Raw genomic sequence first — 14,628 nt, forward strand, 5'->3', positions numbered from 1 at the left:
TTTAAAAAAATCTTCAAAAAAAATCAAAAATCAAAAAAAGGCATCAAAAAAAAAAGGCAAGGGTTTCAAGAAAAATATTTGGGGATTTGTTTGCACAAGGTACCATAGCCCTGGCAGTCCAGTCACCGTACGGCGACCGGCCCGGCCTGCAGGCTCCTATCAGCCCGACCCTTGCCAGCCCCGACCCCCGGCAGCACATCCTCTGGGTCCTGTCGACCCTCCGACCTCCCGCCGACCCCACCTTGTCGGCCCTCCGATCACCACCGTTGGCACAGCCCGCAACCACTGCCACCCAACAATCTCCACCACCACCCAAAAATCTCCACCGCTACCCAATCTCCACCGCCACCTAGCAATCTCCACCGCCGCCCAGCCCAGCAACCTCCACCGTCGCCTAGCCACCTCCTACTGGCTCCTCCACCGGACCACCACCCTCTTCCCTTTTTGAGGGGGGGTTCATTTTTTGGTCATATCTTGAGCATCCAGAGTCAGTTTTTGGAAACCGAATAGGCATTAGAAAGCTGATTCCATAACGGACCTCGTGGTGTTGGATTTTTTTCTGAATCTTCTATTTGAGTGTATTTTTTTCTAGTCAAAGTTGGGACTCTTTTCTGAACCTCTGGGGTCGTAGAATGGGCAAACAGACTCCGTTTTTCAAAAATGAATAGGCGTTAGAAAGATCTCAGAAAGCTCTATTCAGATTTGTGGTCTTTTTTCTCATAATTTTCATCAAGTACATGAGATATTAGTTTGAAGTTTTTTTTGCTTATGCACTACTTCCTTCTCATCAGTATGTACTAGGGTTTGGGTTTATCTATTGTGGGGGGTGTTTTTTCTTGCTTTTTGTCATTTATATCAAAAATCAAGAACACCAAAACTCTCAAAAACAAACAAACCCTTCTGCATCTTCTATCTATTTTGAAAGATCACATAATAAAAAAAGCCAACAAATAGGTGTTTTTTCTCATGGCAGATCCTTCAGTTGGGTTGTTGACTTCACACAACTATCATACCTGGAAGCCCTGCATCATGAGGCTTCTCCAGGAACGGGGGTTGTGGTCTTGTTTGGATGAGTTTCAGTCTATATTGCAGCATCCTTATGAGCTTCTTCATCATAGGAACAAGATAGATGAGGCCATGGGTTTTCTCTCCTTGCATGTCTATGATAGTCTTTTGTTTCACCTTGATGAGTTGCTCACTCCTCGGGCTATGTGGTTGAAGTTTGAGACTCTCTTCGGGAGGGTCAATGAGATTCAGGCATTGCAGATTGAGGCAGATTTGGTTTCCTTGTCACCTAATTCCTTTCCCACCGTTGAGGATTTTTGAACAAGTTCAAGACTACCAGATCTGTTCTTCAGGGATGTGGCAAGATCAAGATAGACACAGAGTGTATTCACTTGATTCTTTCGAAGCTTTGGGGTCATTTTTTAGTTTTTTGCCTCTATTTTCTACTCCACCATGGATGGCTTGGGTGCTCATTTCAACATGCCTACCTTTGATGTCTTTTGTGAGTGTTTGTCTCATGATCAGTCTCATCTTTCTCATATGGATAAGCTCTCAGGATCCAAGAACAAAGCATTGGTTGCTCAGTCCTCTAAGGAGAAGAAAAAGCAGAAACCAAAGCCCAAGAAGAATTCTGCAGGCAATGAGTCTTCCTCCAAGCCACCTCCTAAGTCTAATTCTAAACCTCCATTTCCTCCAAAATAAGGGAAATCTTCATAGTCTGGTGAGTCCTCCTCCAAGACTAAGAAGAAATTAGGAGACACTTGTAGTTTTTGTGGCAAGGAAGAACATCCAGTTTCCAGGCGTTGGAAACGATTAGAGGCTTTAGAGGAAGCCATGCAGTAGCATCACATCTCCTCACCTCAGGCGTCTTCTCCTTCCACAGGGAAAGGTCATCCCTCACTGCTCGAACTTTGACCTATGGGTCCACATAGATACTAGATTTTGGTGCTTCTCACCATATGACTCACACTCAGCAGTTGCTTACTTCTCTTTCCTCTTGTGGTACTTCATAGATTGTAGTGGGTGACTCGGTTCATCTTTCAGTCTTGGGTTCAAGTTTTCTCTCATTGGATGGGGGTACTTTGTAGGATGTTCTGGTTGTCCCTGACATCTTGATGAACCTCTTGTCCATTTATCAGATTTTTCACTTTGGCTCTGGTAAGACAGTTGAGTTCTCACCACATGATGTGGTTATTCGGGACCTCCATGACTCTAATTTAGTTGTTGCTACTAGGAGTGTTGATACTGCATCTCGTCTATACAGATTTGATGGATTTGAGCCCTCTGAGGGTGCAGGTTCCTCTCTTATAGCACATGCAGATTCTGTGAGTAAGCTCAGGCATGAGCGCTTGGGCCATGTCAATTACAGATATCTTTAGCAAATGAGTACACTAGCACTTGTTCTTGGGCTCCCACAGATTTCCTACACTGGTGGTGTTTGTCATGGTTGTGTACTTGGCAAGCATCACAAAGATCCCTTTCTGAAGGCAACAGCCTCTCGTGCTTTGGCACCCTTGGAGTTGATTCACAATGATCTCATGTCATTTCCCACTCCTTTTTCTGGGGCCAAGTATGTACTCACTTTTATTGATGACTTCTCCAAATGCACATGGGTGTACTTTCTTAAATACAAGTCTGATGTCTTTGATTCATTTCGAATCTTCAAGAAATTTGTAGAGAAGCAGTCTAGCTATTCTATTCAGTGAATACATACAGATAATAGGGGGGAGTATGTGAATCAGTCTTTTAGATATTTTTGCACTGAGCATGGTTTGCAGCATCAGTTTACTATTCCCTACACCCCTCAGCAGAATGGTGTCGATGAACTCAAGAACAGAACTTTACGAGAGATGGTGAATTGTATGATTCAATCCAGGTCCATAGATTCATATTTTTGAGCTGAAGCAGTCAATTGTGCCAACTATATTCAGAATCGGATGCCTCATAAGGCTAATTGACATATGACTCCTGAGGAGGCTTGGTCTCATGATAAGACTGATGTTTCCTTTTTCTGAGTGTTTGGTGGTGAGGCATAGGCTTTTATTCTTGATTCTCAGAGGAAAGCCATGGAGCAGAAGAGCTGACCACTCTTTTTTGTTGGCTACTATGAGGATGTTAAGGCATATAGGTTGTTTGATCCTGCTTCCAGAGAGGTCCTATTTCAACAGGATGTTCAGTTTAATGAGAGCCTTCCCATAGTGGCCCCAACTCTAGTGTCTACTCCTCTACCTACTCCTTCCACTGCATTTCTTCAGGATCTTTTTGAGGATGATTAAGATGCCCAAGTGGGCTCGCCTTACTATTGAGGCGATAGGTCTTATGGTTGGTGATCCTTTAGATACTCATCGCACCCATTCTCATACTGTGGGTTCTAGTCTTTTGAGTCATGCTATTTTAGATGATCCTCAGAAGTTTTCAGAGGCTACAGGACACCTTAAGTGGGATTGTGCTATGGAGGAGGAGTATTCTTCTTTGACGAGGAATCATACTTGGGATCTATGTCCTCTTCCTAAGGGTAGAAAGATGGTTAGGTGCCATTGGTTATATCGCACTAAGTATGTTGCTAATGGTTCCATTGATAAGTACAAAGCACATCTTGTTGAGAAGGGTTTTTCACGGGTTGAGGGTATTGATTACTCTGAGATATTTACCCCTGTCACCAAGATGAACTCCATTCACTTTGTACTATCTCTTGCAGCTTCTCGAGGATGGCCTATTTTTTAGATGGATGTGAAGAGAACCTTCTTACATGGAGACCTAAAGGAGGAAATCTACATGGAGTAGCCTCAGGGATTTATGTAGGACAGTTCTTTGGTTTGCAGACTTCTTCGTTCATTGTATGGTCTCAAACAGGCCCCTCGGGCTTGGTATGAGAAGATGGATTCTTTCTTTCTCTCCACTAGTTTCACCCGCAGTCATTCTGATCACATTGTGTATATTCAGCTTCTTGAGGGTGACATCTTGATTCTTGTGCTATATGTTGATGATCTCCTCATCACAGGTATCTCATCCTCTATGATTTAGCATATTCAACGAGCCTTGATGGACCAGTTTCAGATGATAGATCGCAGTCTTCTGCACTATTTCCTTGGTCTTCAGGTGATTCAGTCTTCTGATGGGATCTAAATTTACTAGCAGAAGTATGCTCTTGGCATGCTTTAGCACTTTGGCATGCTTGATTGCAAGCCTGCTCCCACTCCTTTTCAGTCAGGGGTTGTTTTGATTACTGCTTGTCCCACTCCTTCAACAGATTCTACAATTTACAAGCAGTTGGTTGGCAGTTTGTTGTACTTGACTCACACTCGTCATGATATTTCCTTTGTGGTTGGCCTTGTCTCTTGATTCTCCCATGATCCTCATAAGAGTCACTGGCAAGCTGCCAAACATATTTTGTGGTACATTCAGGGCTCTAGTTCTCATGGCATTCACTACACATCAGGGGACCCTCACACTGTTGGCTACACTGACTCAGATTGGGTTGGTGATGTCACTAATCGGAAGTCTACTTTTGGCTTTGTTTTCTATCTTGGCTCTGGTTCTATCACATGGTCTTGCAAGAAGCAGACTGCTCATGCATTATCATCTATAGAGGCTGAGTACCGAGCTATTGTGCTCGCCAGTCAAGAGATCTTATGGCTTCGACAGTTGATGACTGAGTTTGGTTTTCCTCCTGATAGTCCTACTGTTCTTTGGTGTGACAATCAGAGTGCTATTCATATTACCCGCAACCCGGTAGAGCATCAGTGGATGAAGCACATTGAGCTTCACATGCATTTCATCCACTAGTTGATTCTGGATGGTTCTCTCATTCTGGATTACATTCCCACTGCCGAGCAAGTTGCAGACATCTCCATGAAACCTTTTGCATCGCCACGCTATCTTCAGTTGCACTATATGCTTGGGGTGAAGGAAGTTGTCCTTGGGGGGTCTTTATGAGGCCTTCCTTCTACTTCTTTCAGCACATTCTTTTATCTCTTTTTGGAGAGGAGTTTTTTCTCACTTGGTTTTCTCTTTTTTCTCCATTTCATAGAGATTTCATTGTATTTGGGTACCTGATCAGGCCTTGTTGCTAGGACCCATCTTTCCTGCTTTTAGTAGTTGTTCTAGGTTTTAGCTGCTCCCTAAGTCTAGCTTAAGGGGGGGTGTTAGAGTAATTAGGTCTTTTCTTGATTAATTAAACAATATTTGTTTGAATCTTTAAGTTCCCTATTATCTTTTTACACTTAAGCTAACATTAGGTGCATAATAATTAATTCTTTTATTAATTATTATGTGCAAGCCTAGGGTTTCCCTTTTTAGGGTTTCTTGACCTATTAGAGGTTAATTTGCTTTTCATTGTATTATTATCACAATAAATTTTTTGGTGAATATTGAGCTCTCAACTTTTGAGCATATTTTCTTGTGTTTTTTGTTCTTCAGATTATTTTGCTTCCTTGCTTCTCCTTGTAACAGATTATTCAGCTTGCACAAGATCTTCAGGCTCTTGTGGGGTTGTATTTCTCAACTCTCAAAATACTGGCATAGCTAATGCGTGAAAATATCTAGATGAATGTGTGACAAAACACAAGGAAAATAGAAAAAAAAAAAAAAAACCTAAATTGGATCTGAAACCTGCAAAATAGACTATGATGCCCTAACAAGATCTCTCATCAACCAGAATATAAGTAGCATTGAGCATAACATCAGAAAAAAATGGAGTGGAGCGAGTGGAGCGAAAAAGGGAAGGCAAAGGAAGAGTGCAAAAAATGGAAGGCAGAGTGTGAAAAATTAAAATCATTATGTGCAAGGTTAAAGGCAGAATGCGAGAAACAAAGAAATCAGGAGGATTGCCAAACCCAGAATAACAAAGATATCATTAGGGATTCGAGGCACAAAGAGCACCCTGTGAAATGGAAAGTACTGCAAGTCAAATGGGATGACTATATCGATAGCCAAAAAACCAAGAAGACTGATGCGAACCCTAAGGCACCCACGGTAGAGAATAAAGCAGCATACATTAACAAATTGGGCGGCATTGAAATTGATCTAACAGAGGAAGTGGAAGATGTTAGAGATGCCTGGGATGGATTCGCTATTATTGCTAGGGTTATCAGACCTAAACAAACCAGACAAACTATTAATTCATGGGCTGAAGTGAATTGGGGAAGACAAGTTGTACTCAAATTTTTACCCAAGGGCTTCTTCGTTACAGTATTTGCGGAAAGCCATGAAAGAGATCATGTACTCAAATCAAAAAATTGGTTTATTGGAGATCATCCAGTGTATATGCAGCCATGGATGCCCAATTTTAATCACATGAAATTGGCTCTCTATGAGAAACCGGTTTGGGTAAGGTTGTTTAACTTGCCAATCAAATATTGGGGTGACTCAAGTCTAGAGTGGATCAGTCGAAACCTAGGCACCTTGCTGGAAATCGATGAGGAAATAATTGAAAAAGATTTGTATACATATGCCAGAATGAAAATTGCGGTCGTGCAAAAAATCACAGATCACATAACCCTAGTTACTGCCAATGGGAAATGGAGACAAAGCGTTGAAGTTGAAGATGATATCAATCCATGTTACAAATGTGGAAGTCTACTTCACCAGGGAGGCAACTGTAAACTATATGTACACAAGGCCTATGCTAGGCCAAATAAAGAGGAGAAATAGATCTGGAAAGAAAAGGGAAAGGAGGTGTCTGAAAAGAATGAAGGAAAAGAGCACCCTGAGAAAGATAAAATAGAAATTAATACTAATACAATGCAGATCATGCCTTCTCTGGAACACTTGAGCAGCATGGCACCGAATCCTAATCTTGATAATGAACATAAAGAGGAGGGCCTATAGGGCGACACCAACAATGAAGGCATTCTTGAAACTGAATCACTGGCCTCTGCACCGGAAATTGAGGGAGATGAACTGGATATACTTGATCCCAGATGTATTAGCCAATCTGATAACACCCTTCTAGGAAAGATCAAAGGAGTTAAGCGTAGAAAAAGAAATAAGAAAATCAGAGAGGAAAGAGCCAAAGAAAAAGGCATAATCAATGTATCTAATTATATGAAGCATTCCAAGGGAGGTCACTCCTCCCTTGGAGGAAGATGAAGATCACATCTTGGAATGTCAGGGGCTTATCTACCCCTGACAAAAAGTGATTGGTCAAGAGGGCCTTGACCAAGATGAATTCGGATATGTTTGTGCTTCAAGAAACTAAATTAAGTGGTGAGAAGGTGATCGATTTTATCAAATATTGTCACAAATGGGAAGGACTTTTCCAAGATGCCAGAGGAACTGCTGGTGGTCTTGGGATTTTGTGGAATCCAGAAATAATAGAGGTTGATCCCGTGGCATCCAACAAGTTCTAGATTGCATATATGATTAGATACAAAGTTAGCAATCACTACATGCCCATGTTTAATGTGTATGGGCCAATTAAGATGGAGGACAAACTGACAATTTGGATGGAGATAACTCACCAATTGAATTTGTTGGACTCTAAAAAAGTAATATTGGCTGGAGATTTTAACGCCATTTTGGATATTGATGACAAAGATGGTGGACTCTAAAAGAACACCAAAGTAATGGAGGACTTTAAGGATTTCATCATGGAGTGTGGAGTTGTTGACGTCATCCCCAAAAATGGAAAATTCACTTGGACGAATAGAAGATTAAATTTCTCAAAAATTTCAGAAACGTTGGATCGTTTCTTTGTTGGTGAATGGTGGATAAGAAATTGCCTATCCCTTGAAACTTTCATTGTTCCTCAAGCTGGATCTGACCATTTACCTATCACTCTATCAATAAACCAAGAAGCCCCAAAGAATAGGAACTATTTCAAATGTTAGAGTATGTGGTGGAGGGACCCTGAGTTTAAAAATTTGGTAAGAAAATGGTGGCTTGAAGACAACAAGCGTTATGGATCCCCAAGTTTCAGCTTTACTAAAAGAATACAACTTCTGAAACAGAAGATCAAGCATTGGAACAAATACACCTTCAAGAACATTTTCGCTGAAAAAATTAGAATTGAAGATGAATTAGAAGCCATCACTAATAGTGTCATGTTGAATGGAATGAACAATGAAACATATTTACTGGAGAAAAGCCTTAAAGAACAACATGCAGAAATATTAAAAAAGGAAGAAGTTTACTAGCGAGATAAATCAAGAGAGCTCTGGATTGCTGAAGGTGACAACAACACGAATTTTTTTCATGCTGCATACAAAGCGAGGAAGATTAACAATAAGATCACTGCAATTAACAATACCAATGGCGACCCTATTAACACTCAAGCAAACATTGAACTGGTGGTGATAGACTACTTTAAGGGGGTCCTTGGCAGCTCGGTGACAAACTTAGTGGATCCTAACCTAACTAGTTAATTTGATAGCATGGTTTCTACGGCTGACATGGAAATGTTAAATGCTCCATATTCCTCAGAGGAAGTTAAAAAGGCCACCTTTTCTTTCATCCACACAAAGCTCCTAGCCCGGATGGAATTACTATTGAATTCTACCAAAATTGATGGGACTTCATGGGGAATGATATCTGGAAGGTAGTTGAAGAATTCGGGAAGAAAGGCAAGTTTGTAAAAGAAATGAATCATACTCTTATCGCTCTAATTCCAAAAAAGAAAAATTGTGAATCAGCCCAAGATTACAGGCCCATATCTCTTTGCAACAACATTTATAAAATCATTTCCAAAGCTATGGTTGAGAGGTTGAAGATCATTCTCCCAAAACTCATATCTAAGCATCAAAATGGGTTCACTCCTGGTCGGAAATTGTGGACAACATTATTCTTATCTCGGAGGTATTGCACACCATCCATAAGGAAAAACATAATGGAATGGTAATCAAACTAGATGTTGCAAAAGCATATGACAAAGTTGTGTGGAAATTCCTAATCCATGTTCTGGAAAATTTTGGTTTCCCTAAAGATTGGATAGACCGCATAGAATTTTGTATCTCTACAGTTAGCCTCTCACTACTAGTCAATGAATCAATAGTGGACTTCTTCCATGCCACAAACGGACTCCGGCAGGGGGACCCTTTGTCTCCATCACTTTTTGTTCTAATGGCAGAGGTACTAGGAAGATTAATAAAAAAGAAACAGGCAGATGGCTTATGGAAAGGCATTCGAATTCATCAACAATTAGAACCTATCACACACTCCCAATTTGTAGACGACACTGTCTTATATGGGGAGGCCATAGTAAATGAGGCCAGGAGAATTAATGAAGTGTTAGAGGAATACACAATCATGTCTGGTCAGGAGATGAATGTAGGAAAAATGCAGATTTTCTTCTTCAACACCAGTAATTCAGCACAAAGGCAAATTGCAAACATGCTCGGCTATGGTGTTGGGAATCTTCCCTTCAAATACCTTGGTGTAAGAATCAACTTGGGAACCAGGCATAACTAGATTTGGAATGATGTCATAAACACATGCAAGGCAAAATCAGACCTCTTGAAGAATAGGTGGTTATCACAAGTAGGACGCTTAACAATGATTAAGGATGTGCTATCCGCAGTCCCAATTTATAGTATGCAGTGTTTTGAAATGCCAAGTGAGGTGGGCAGAAAATTGGACAGTCTATTGAAAAAAATTTCATGGGATGGTGCAAAAGAACAAAAAAAGATTCCCCTCATTAACTGGGACACAATGTGCTTGTTAAAGGAGGATGGTGGTGCAGGTCTGAGGAAAAGGGTACACAAAACATGCCACTTGGGGCGAAACTAACATGGAAAATGTATAAGTGTCCAAATAAGCTATGGTGCCGGATTTTCCAAATGAAATATCTTGATTCACATGACCCAGAAAGAATTATCACAATTGCTAACACGGGCAAAGGATCTGTTACATGGAATTTATTATGGAATAGTCGACACATTATCATGGATCATGTGTCCTGGAAAATTGGAAACGGGTGCAAAGCAAAATTTTGGCGAGACTCATGGGAAGGGGAGCCTCCACTCGCAGACATGTTTGAAGATCAGAATTGGGTTAACTCTGTGGAAGCCACATTTGGGGAGCACGTAAATAACTACTTTGAATCATCGGGTGGCCAAGGAAAGAGGGTTTGGAAGGACATTGTAGACACCCAAAATTGTCCAGTTTAATTAAATAAATATTTTATTTATTTAATTATCTAAGCCTAATTCTTCTATTAATTAAATAAATTTTTATTTATTTAATTAATTCATTTATCCTCTTCTAGCCTTATTTTCTCATTTAAATAAATTTATTTATTTATTTAAATTATCCCTTTCCTAAATTAAATAAATATTTTTATTTATTTAATTGTCCTATTTCTTCTATTAATTAAACAAATATTTATTTAATTAATTCATTATCTTTTTCTACACATGACACATGTCATTCATCTCTTAATTCCTACACTACCTACCTCTTTCATTATTTTGGTATTTCTTTTACCTACCCTCTAATCCTAGCCGACCTCTCTTTTTACACCTCTCAATCTTAACCCTCCATTTCATATTGTGTCTTCTATTTAAGGAGATGCTTCCTTCATTGTCAAACCCTAATCACTCATGCTAATGATCTTTCATGCAACTTGCTACACTACGATCCTACTTGCAACCACATTTCGTTCTTTGTTGAGCTCTTGTGCATACAAAAATCTGAGAGCAAATATACATCAAGCAAGATCAATGGAGATAGGAAGAATGGAGATCAAAACCCTATTGGACATGTGATGGTATAATCTTTGTGATTTTTGAGTTATTTGCATTGTCTTAGGTAAATCTTCATATGTTATGGTGGATCTTTGTTCATTGTTAGGCTAGGGTTTTGTGGTTGGATTCATTTAGCCTTTCAATATTGTTGTTATTGTTATCCATTTTCACCATATACATTTTGGCACGCCCGGTGGGACTCTTGTCCCTTTGCATTTAACCTTTTTGTTGCAGATTTTTGCATTTTGAAGTTGCAGATCGGATATTTTTCGACGGCATTTAAGGTATTTCCGCGTCTGCGAGCGTTTGGATCGCGTCTCTGAATTTCAGAAGCGTCTGCGGGTTCAGGAATCGTGCCTGTGTTTTTCCCAGATTTTATTTTGCAGGTTTCTGGAACCGCGTCTGTGTGTCCTAAACACGTCTGTGTTGCATCTGATTGCGTCTGTGTTCTGGAAGGGCATCTGTGTGTTCTGAGCACGTCTGTGCATCATAGAACCGCATCTGTGTCATACAGACGCGTTTGTGTCTGGTATAACAGCGTCTGTGTTTACTGTTTTGAAATTTTCAAATTTTCTTTGATTCAATTTTTCGGATTTCGCGCTTAGGGTTTCAGATCTGGTTTACTTTTGGACTAACCCTTGCAGATCTAGCTAACCAAGTTTGTGCAGCTTGTTTTGGAGGCAAAAACATTTTTGTTGAAGGCCCCTTTTTCACAAAGTCTTTTGGGTTTTTCTAAAATTTACCTAACTTGTGTGCTTGCAGGAAGGGGTGATCATTTGAAACAACCCAAACTACTAACAATTTTGTTGCAGGGCCTTAGCTAGGGTTTTGTAATTTTGTTGTGTGCCTTGTTTTCATAGATTAGCAAACACTTCCATTGGTGCACTAAAATTGAATCATTGTCTTTTGTGTCTTGAGCAATAGGCTCTTTTCGTTTAATCTTTAGAGGGCCTGTCTTCCCGTGTGGTCATTAGGACTACTAGTGAGAAGAGAACGACCCAAGTGGTAGCAAAAGAAAAGCCATCTTCTTCCAAGCCACTATAATCAAATGTATTCATGGTGAAAACTATGAATAACGTGTGCTGATTAGTTCATACCGACACTATGTCTCCCCATAAACCCGTTTGATCAAATTTATTTGATCATTTGTAGGGCGTAACCCCTACCGGCTGGGAGCCTTCTGTATTTACAGAGCTGAAAGTGCCGCATGTATGGCCACACGAGCGGATGCCCTTACTAGCACCTTTTTGTTTTAGAAGCCCAAATCCTTCTAGTTGTTGAGGCAGGAGGTTGGACCTCTGGTAGCGGCCCACACACATACGGTTCTTAGTAGAGATACAAAGTTCGCCATGGGGATTTTTCATGGGGACTGATGCTTGGCTGACCCGAGAAGTGAGTGCTGAGGGTGGAGCCAGTGAGGTCAAGCATCTAAGTGTCCACTCTGAATAGCGTAGCCTCGGGGGTAAAACCCTATGTGGGATCAACAACTATTGTCTTGGCCAACCATAAGATTTGTGCTTGTCTTATGCTAAACACTCAAACATTCAAGACCAAACAACAAAACATTGTGTCTTTTGTGTCTTCAAGTGTATGCAAAACATTTTACATCACACAACACACTTTTGGAATCTAAACACTTGTAAACATTGAGTCCTCATCAACATTGTGTTTTCTTGTCACGAAAAATGGTCAAACAGTCGGATTTGGTCACAACAAGACAACTTCACAGATTGGAAAAATTGCACAAAGTTTACAGAAACGCGTCTGTGTCTGTTTTTACCGCGTCTGGGTCATCTAAGCGCGTCTGTGAAGGGCAGAATAGCGTCTATGTTTTTATCAGCGTCTGTGTTTAACAGAGAAGCGTCTGTGTCTGGGAATTGCGTCTGTGAAGTATACAGAGGCGTCTGTGTCGGGAATTGAAAAATTTTGACAGTCCAGCAAACAAAGGAAATCGGTTTCGGCATACTTGAGCTTCCTAGGTTGTCTCTTCAGGTTTCATCTAGTATTCAACCTGTTCTAAGGTCTCACACAGTCCATCATTGCTTTACATCTCATTTTACATTCATACTTGTCTAAACTTGGGTCAAAAAGGTCACTTGCTTGTCCTCACTATACTTTTTCAACACACTACATACAACTACACTTTGCTAAGTGGTCCCTCATCAAGGTTTCTTACCTTTGGGTCTCGTTTGGTCTTACTTAGAGTCAAGGTCAACTTACCTCATCAAGAGAAACTATCCTCTCTTTGGAAGTCACACCTACTCTACTACTTACCTACTTGGTCTTACACTTTGGACATTGCAAGTACACCTCAAGATTCATTTACATTCCATACAACTCTTGGTCTTCCATACTCTTTTCATATTTTTCATCTAGTCTCTCACATATTGGTCAAACACCTAGTTCATGGTTGAAACCCGCCTTCAAAAATCTAGGAGAATAGTTAAAGAAGCTCAAGAATCCGCAAACATGAGTTCTTACGAATATGACAATGATTTATTTTATAATCCTGAGCACACTACATTACCAGACATGGATGTTTATAGAAACAATCCAAATGTGGAAAACACAAACACTACAAACAACAATGCTACACGCAATGACAATGTGGACAGCCTTTCAATACTATCAGCAGACATAGAAGAATCCATAATGAATCCTCATTTCAATAGATTGGTTGAAGAGATAATGAGGAGAGATCGACAATACTTCTTACACATGATGGCACAAAGTGGAGCTAAAATACCTCATGACTTTGACATGTCTCAACTTATGGAAATTCGACCCTCACAACAAACTCAATCCAACATGGATCAAAGGAGACCAAATAGTGGAGGAAATAGAGGACCGAATATGATGCCTGAGTCACCATCAGTTTTGCTTCAAAAACCAGAAATTCCACATACACAAGCTCAAACATATGATACTTACCTTCGAAGACCATCATGGAAGCCTTATGTAGATAGATATGCTCAATCACATGCTCAAGGCATGGATCAATCAAAACAAGTAGATACTCAAAGGCATCCTCAAAATTTTGACACAAGGAGACCTCATGTCAAAATTGGGGGCAACACAATGGAAAATGAAATGCCTATTGAATATGGTATATATGCACAAAATAGATATGGGGTCCCTCAACATGAAGTTATGCCAAGTGCTCCATATATGCCGCATCAATATAGACCTCCATATGGACATGTCTACGATCAGTATCATCCATACATGCAACAAGCTCCTCCTCAAATGGGTGTTTCAAACACGGGGTATGCTACAAGAAATCAATCTCCTCCCAAGAATAATTTGGAGCAACAAATAAGAGATTTACAAAAGAAAATGGAGGACATGAGTACATCAAAACCAACATACACTATGAGAGATATATGTCCTTATCCCTTTGATAAGAGCATTCCAATGCCTCCGTTTCCTGCACACTTTGTGACACCAAAATTTGACAAGTATAGAGGGAAAGGAGACCCCAAGGCACACATAAGACAATTCTTCACAGCCTGCATTGAGGTAGCCGCAGAAGAAACATACTTGATGAGGTTGTTCCCACAGAGCTTAGGCGATCAAGCTATGGAATGGTTTTCTCAATTACCTCCTGGTATTAAGTCATGGGGCGACTTAATAAAGGCATTCATTCAACATTTCTCTTACAATATAGAAACAAATGTCTCAGTTACTACCTTGTGCAATACGAAACAAAAGGAAGGAGAATCTTTCGCAACATTTTTACAAAGATGGAGAAATCTAGCTAGCAGATGCTCTTGCGAAATCCCACAGAAACAAATGGTAGAAATGTTCACTCAAAACGTTAATAAGGACATTGGATATGACCTCAGGAAAGCTTGTTTGTCCACATTCAAGGATGTTATTGAAAAGGGCCTAGCAACAGAAAAAGTCTTAATTGAACAAGGAGTTATCAAGATATTCAAAGAAA

This window comes from Cryptomeria japonica, chromosome 7, assembly GCF_030272615.1.
Source record: "Cryptomeria japonica chromosome 7, Sugi_1.0, whole genome shotgun sequence".
Taxonomy (NCBI): Eukaryota; Viridiplantae; Streptophyta; class Pinopsida; order Cupressales; family Cupressaceae; genus Cryptomeria; species Cryptomeria japonica.